A 6000-nucleotide genomic window follows, 5' to 3' on the forward strand; every position below is an offset into this window, starting at 1 on the left:
CCCCGACCTGGTTCGGTTTCCCCGACCTGCTTTTGGGGGGGAAATAAAGGGGGAAAAAATTCCTTTATTTCCCCCCCAAAAAACTAGGTGCGTCCTACGGGATGGAGCGTCCTATGGGACGAAAAATACGGTACTTAATTCGTTCTGGAGGTCCGTACTTAACCTGAAACTGTTCTTAACCTGAAGCACCACTTTAGCTAATGGGGCCTCCTGCTGCTGCCGTGCCACCGGAGCACGATTTCTGTTCTCATCGTGAAGCAAAGTTATTAACCCAAGGTACTATTTCTAGGTTAGCGGAGTCTAACCTGAAGCATATGTAACCCGAGGTACCACTGTAATACTGAACAGGCGATGGATTTCTACTGGAGAGTCCACACATGTTGTTCTGCTGCATGGTGATGTTGGGGATGCTGTTCTTCCCGAACACAGTGCAACAAAGCTGTGCAAAAACAAAACCAGGAATATTTGGGATTATGACAAACAGGGTTCCCTTGCCCCTTGAGTGTCTTCCCAGTTCAAGTGGGGTTGGTGGAGGGGTTCAGGGTGGGCTTGACACAAATTTGCCCCACGTTGACAGCGGGAACATCGTTCCCAGATTTCAGGATACATCCTCCAACCAAAAAATGTGCAAAAACAAGTATAAAGTAATTTTTGCAGCATGAACCAGTGGCATAGTATGGGTTGCCAGCACCCAGGGTTGCTCAGAGGGTAGGGGGTAGGGACAGAAACAGAGTACACATGCGCATTCAACTGCCTAATGGCATCCACAACAGCCAGGAGATCTCAGCAGCAGAGATAAGATAAAGAAGAGCCATTCCGTTTTCCAGAGAGGTCACTTCCTGGTTCACACGGAGAAGCCGTTTTCAGTGAAGCCCAGTGACAGAGGCACCCTGGTGTTGAAATTTTGCGCCTCTAAGAAAATTGTGCCCGGAACAACCGCCCTGTACCCACACGCATGCTACGACACTGATCGCCGAAGAATTGATGCTTTTGATTTATGGTGCTGGAGGAGACTCTTGAGAGTGTTGGCTATTTGCAGTATGGTAGCGCTGCAGATGCTGGGACGCGGGTGGCTCTGTGGCTAAAACCTCAGCGCCTAGGACTTGCCGATTGCATGGTCAGCGGTTCAAATCCCTGCGGTGGGGTGCGCTCTCGTCGTTCGGTCCCAGCGCCTGCCAACCTAGCAGTTCGAAAGCACCTCCGGGTGCAAGTAGATAAATAGGGACCGCTTACCAGCGGGAAGGTAAACGGCGTACTGTGTGCTGCGCTGGCTTGCCAGATGCAGCTTGTCACGCTGGCCACGTGACCCGGAAGTGTCTGCGGACAGCGCTGGCTCCCGGCCTCTAGAGTGAGATGAGCACACAACCCTAGACTCTGGCAAGACTGGCCCGTATGGGCAGGGGTACCTTTACCTTTACCTTTACCTTTGTGCTGCATAGAGCTTGCTGGGGAGACCATGCATTAAAAAGGGACTCAAAAATAACTTAAACAAGGTTTTTAATAATAAAAACAAAAACTCCATTTACACTAAATACATCAACAACAAACCAGACCCAACCACCAACCCATCCCCCAGGGTAATGGGAGAGCTAGGTGCTGCTCCTTATATACTACACCCAATTGCTGACACAGCTTAATCAATACAACTCAGCAGCACCTGCTATGTTTCACAGCTGTAAAAGCTGGGTCTCATTGTTTGCTCTGGCCCTTGCTCTGGTCCCTTAAAGAGACACACATCGGGTGGAACAATGATGAACCTTTACATTTAAAGAAACCATTCAACAGAGAGTCCCATGGACTGCAAGATCCAACCTCTCCTTTCTGAAGGAAATCAGCCCTGAGTGCTCACTGGAAGGACAGATCCTGAAACTGAGGCTCCAATATTTTGGCCATCTCAGGAGAAGAGAAGACTCCCTGGAAAAGACCCTGATGTTGGGAAAGATGGAGGGCACAAGGAGAAGGGGACGACAAAGGACGAGATGGTGGGACAGTGTTCTCGAAGCTACCAGCATGAGTTTGACCAAACTGCGGGAAACAGTGGAAGACAGGAGTGCCTGGTGTGCTCTGGTCCAGGGGGTCACGAAGGGTCAGACACTACTAAATGACTAAACAACAACAGCATGAACACAACATGAAAAATGCATTAGGTTAGGGAACATGTTTGAAAAAATAGCGTCTTTTCCTTCGCTGGAGCAGTTTTTTGCTCCTTCTAATTTCTCTCCTCATTGCTTGTTTTAGTATTCCTGTCTCCTCTCCTCTCCTCGCTGTCTTTACCTCCCCCCTCCCAGGCAGCCTCCTTTATTGCTAGCGTCCCTTATCTCCCTCCTGATCGCTTGCCAATCAGCTGCTCAGCAGCTTCATTTCAACACCCCCTTCCCTCTTTCTAAATATAAAAAAAGCATTATTTGCTTTTTGCCCCCGGGCAATTTGGCTCCAGGGACCCACGCATTCGCTCCATAAGACACACAGACATTTCCCCTTACTTTATAGGAGGAAAAAAGTGTGTCTTATGCAGCGAAAAATACGGCATATTAAAAGAAAGGCAGCCCAGAATGCTTGCAGAATGCTGATATGAGCTTGGTCTGATCTCTTTCGTTGCAAAGCTGGCTGGGAAACAACGTCTCTTAATCGTTTGTGAGCTTTGCAGCTAACCAGAGTTCCACCCTAGCATTTCTCAGGTACTTAAGCTTTTCCCCAACTGCGGCATCAACTCCTCCATCTTCCAGGAAGTGCCCTTCCCCAAATGTCCAAACATTGGCAAGCCGTAAAACAGCGCTGCTAATTAACACTCGGATCTTGGAATCCACTCTGAGGTCAAACGTCCACCAGCATTTGCCGGCAGAAAAGATCCCAGATGTTTCTCTGTTTGCTTAGGCAGGCTCCCAAATTTATTGTACTTCATTAAAAGAAAGAAAGAAAAACGGGAGATCTGGCAACGTAAAAGCATTTCTGCATGTAAAACACACACCCCCTACTTGAGACGTGACGGTCCTGTAATATTGCCCTCCGACGGGGTGCGGGTGGGTGTGGAGCTGAGTGATTTAAGGTACCCCCCCAGCCCTGACTGAAGCCTTTCCACTGGGTTCGTCGCCTTTGCCTCCCAGTATCAATGAAGGAATTAAATCATGACATTAAAACACTGAGAGGCTGTTTTCATTGGCGTGGGCCAACATGATCTAATTCAAATGTCACGAAACGTCAGCCATGCCTGGTCTCCTCCTCGACGGATGGATGAATAATAAAGACCTCTTCTCAGCCAAGGACAGTAAATTTAATAATCTCCGTGACCCGATACTGTTTGAATCCTTAAAAGATTTATAATAATGGAGCAATGTGTCTGAAACCTCCCCCTACCAAATTGTATGCTCCACAGCCACTCCCCTACCCCAGATTCCCGACACACTACTGTCAAGACCTTTCTTGTGCCAAACTCTCCAAAAGATATTGATTATGCCTTATCGGTCACATATGCCCCAAGTTTCCGACGTTTGGAGTCCTCCTTGCAGCGAACCACTTGCTCACAGGTGGTCTGAATTTGGGCAAAGCCCAAACGGAGATTTAATATTTCATAAGTGCCTGCTCCATCTCAGGGCTCTGTTATTGACACCACATGGGACGCCAGGAAATTAGGTCTTTCTGGGAACGGTTTGCAGAAGTATGCGGCCCGTCAGGCCCTTTCTCAGGGGTGCATTAAGGAGAGAGAGGCTCACGGTTTCAAGCAAATGAACCTTCTCCAGATGTCCACCACAGCAGCGCTCCAAATTTCTCTCGTGATGGACGCGGCGGGCTTGACAGAGAGGATTACGGGAGATAGGCGGGAGTGGGGTACAGTATCACCAACTCGCCGAGAAGAACAACACGGGCGGAAACTCCTGAGGGGCTCGAGCTAAGGGGTCCAAAATGTGTTGTGGAAAAAGCAACATGGGGTTCATCTTGTGCCTGAGCATCAAGCAGCCCCCCTTCCCTCGCCCCCTCAAGATGAAATAAGCATGCGGTGAAATTCCTCTCTCTCCCCCGTCCTCCGCCAGCCCTCGCAGCTACACTCAGGGACAGCCTGCTTTAATTCTTCCTCTTTGCGATACTGTTTATGTTACACACATTGAAGTTAGGACATGTCTTTAATAAGATGGAAATTGGAAGCGAGACGTGAAAAAGTGGAGGGGGGCCTGCGTTGGCCGGTCGCCAAGGTTCAAGAGCGCAGTTGGGGGGCCGCTGAACGTGCACTCACACACAAAGAGAGAGAAAGCAGATGGAGAAATGCAAATAAGACGCAGAGGCTGCATCTTCAGGGTAGGGAGTTCTCCTGAGTGCCAGGAGGGAGGCGGAATTAAAAGGATGATTGCTGTGAGCTTTTCTGACAGGGCCTAAAAACACCTTGCTCTTCCAGGAGGCAGTGCATAGCCGTCAAGTGTCCCTGTTTTCCCGGGACATTCGTGGAATTACAGAAGCTTTCCCTGGCTTCTTTTTTTTTTTTAAAAATAGTTTTTATTAAGAATTATTTTATTAAGAATGAGAGTCCCATGGACAGCAAGAAGATCCAACCTCTCCATTCTGAAGGAAATCAGCCCTGAGTGCTCACTGGAAGGACATATCCTGAAGCTGAGGCTCCAAGACTTTGGCCACCTCATGAGAAGAGAAGACTCCCTGGAAAAGACCCTGATGTTGGGAAAGATGGAGGGCCCAAGGAGAAGGAGACGACAGAGGACGAGATGGTGGGACAGTGTCATCGAAGCTACCAGCATGAGTTTGAGCAAACTGTGGGAGGCAGTGGAAGACAGGAGTGCCTGGCGTGCTCTGGTCCAGGGGGTCATGAAGAGTTGGACATGACTAAATGACTAAACAACAACAACAAAATTAAGAATTTCAACATAACAAATTATCAAAAACTATCATCTTCACACACACCCCATTTTCCCCTCCCCCCTCTCCAAGAAGAACCCTCCTCCCTCCCTCCCTCCCCCAAGACTTCCTTCAGCTCCTCTCTCTGGTTTTCCAACACATGTTATTCTCTGCATATTGTAAAATTGTAAGGATCCTTAAATTATCTGCCTATTATGTTAACAAACAATAAATTTGTGTATGTCTATTCAAAACCTGCCAAGGAGTCCAATTCAGGACATAATATACAATTTGAAGACTGGGGGAAATTGTGGAGAATAGATTTAAAATTTACAGACTGTTCTCTTTCGAAAGGAAATTATATGAAAATGATGTATAGATGGTATATAACATATATAACACCAGTACAGATTGCAAGAATGTACAAAACCGGGTCAAATGCTGGAAGTGTAAAGAAAAAGAAGGGACTTTTTACCATATATGGTGGGAATGTAGAGAAATTTAATTTTGGGGGGAAATGATATATAATGAGTTGAAGAAAATGTTTAAATTAACATTTGTAAAAATAACCAGAAGCATTTTTGTTAGGGATCGTAGGAAAAGACCTGCCAAGGAAAATAAAGAATCTGTTTATGTATGTGACAACGGTGGCAAGATTCTTAATGGCACAAGGATGGAAGAATGAGGAAACCCCCGACAAAAGAACAGTGGCAAGAGAAATTGATGGACTCTGCAGAATTGGAGAAATTGACATACAAACTGCGAGACAAGCTTCCCCCGTCTTCTGATTTCACGCGGGAATGTCCCGTTCTCCCCCTCCAGTGTGGGATGTAAACACAGGAGCAGTCAATGACAACATTCCTCGAGTGTACATGTTAGAACATGGGGAGGGATGTCTGTCTAGCAAGCAGGTAAACTTCCTGGGGACAGACTTCCTCCGCATGTGACCAGAGGTGGGTGTGGCCTCACCTGTGCAGGTAAATGATAAAAGCACAGGGCAGGCAGCCATATCTCTCTCTCATCTTCATCTTCTGAAGGAGCAATATGCCCTCTTGGCTCTCAGCCAAGAGAGGACAGTACTATCTTCCAATAAGATAGATTCTAAGTGTATGTAACCTTTTTTAAGCTGTCTGCCTTCTGGGATCATATTGTGAACAGAAC

Source organism: Podarcis cretensis (genome assembly GCF_951804945.1).
Source record: "Podarcis cretensis genome assembly, chromosome: 1".
Taxonomy (NCBI): Eukaryota; Metazoa; Chordata; class Lepidosauria; order Squamata; family Lacertidae; genus Podarcis; species Podarcis cretensis.